Below are 1,779 nucleotides of genomic sequence, written 5' to 3'. Positions count from 1 at the left end.
CTGAACAACTGGACCATGAATTTGTTTTTGTTTTTTGTTTTTCTCAGATGCTGCACAGATGCTTTGGTTTTTATCTAAACAAACTTACGTCTGTGTTCATGTTCTCAGCTAAACTTGTTCATGTTAATGAGAAAACATTGCATTGATGTCAACATGACCTGAAGACGTCTCGGGTTACTCTCGGTTCCCTGAGACGAGGGAACAAGACGTTGAGTGTGAACACTATCGGGTATCCCCCGCCTTCCTCGAACACTGAAGCCTGATTGCATCACACCAGTAAAAATTACTGGCCAATGGCGTTTGAGCGATTGAGCGAGGGGCGGAGCATTACACTACATAGCTGGGCTCTCATCACCATTGACTCAGAAACTTCTGACTGCCAAAGCAGGATTTATAAGACTCTGTTTGTTAGACAGTGTCGTGCAAAACCTCTCAGGGAACCGGAGTAACTGGAGACATTCCCTTTTGAGTCGGTCTCTTGACCTTGTGTGCTAACGCTATAGGGATAAAAACCCGCTGATAGCCAGACCAATAAAGTCAAGCCGTTGACTGCCTTACATACCAGCTGGTGGACCTAAAGGAAACCACTGACAGCCACCCAAATGACACTCCCAGCCTATAATGGCGAGGAGCTGAATCAAGGGTGATATACTCATAACGAGAGCCCACAGATGAACTGCTGGTATTATAAAGCAACATACACACCTGCAAGTGTTAAAGGGTTAGTTCACCCAAAAATGAAAATGTCATTAATTACTCACCCTCATGCCGTTCCACACCTGTAAGACCTTCGTTTATCTTCGGAGCACAAATTGAGATATTTTTGTTGAAATCCGATGGCTCAGTGAGGCCTGCATAGCCAGCAATGACATTTCCTCTCTCAAGATCCATTAATGTACTAAAAACATATTTAAATCAGTTCATGTGAGTACAGTGGTTCAGTATTAATATTATAAAGCCACGAGAATATTTTTGGTGTGCCAAAAAAAACAAGATAACGACTTATATAGTGATGGAAATGTCATTGCTGGCTATGCAGGCCTCACTGAGCCATTGGATTTCAACAAAAATATCTTAATTTGTGTTCTGAAGATGAACGTAGGTCTTACGGGTGTGGAACGACATGAGGGTGAGTAATAATTGACATTATTTTCATTTTTGGGTGAACTAACCCTTTAACGTGAAAATACCAAACTGATAAAATAAACAAATGACATCTGTTGCTTAAGCATAAGGCAGGCGACAACAAACAGGCACATGCCACGGATGAGAGGCAAGGAATAAACTCTCCAATCAAAGTAGATGAGCACAAACTCCGAAGGGGCAAGCCTCATTTTAGAAGCATACGTTAATGCTATAGCTTCTACAGTCCAATGAGACAAGTACTGTTTCGAAGGCAGCAGAACTTACTGCAACCTCTGCTCCGACAGCCTAAAATGCCTAGACAACAATTTGGGCACATATGCAAGTCTAGGTGTCAGTCTGACCACACAGTCATCTTCATCTAGACTGTAGCATGTAAATCACCAACTCTCTTGCCACACGCCAGAGCGAGTAAAAGTGCCATCTTGAATGAGAGCAGTTTCAGCTCTGTTGCATGTGGCGGTTCCAAAGGTTGTTCAGAAAGTGCACTAGGCACCAGAGACAAATCCCAGACGGGTACCAGGTCAGGACGAGAGGGATGCAGCAGTCTCGCTCCTCAGAAAGCTTGCTACCAAACTGTGCTCTCTACTGAGCGACAATAAATGAGCAAATGAAAAACTGAAATGGCAGCCACGT

This window comes from Ctenopharyngodon idella, chromosome 21 (genome assembly GCF_019924925.1).
Source record: "Ctenopharyngodon idella isolate HZGC_01 chromosome 21, HZGC01, whole genome shotgun sequence".
NCBI classification, from domain to species: Eukaryota; Metazoa; Chordata; class Actinopteri; order Cypriniformes; family Xenocyprididae; genus Ctenopharyngodon; species Ctenopharyngodon idella.
This window is presented reverse-complemented; position numbering follows the sequence as displayed.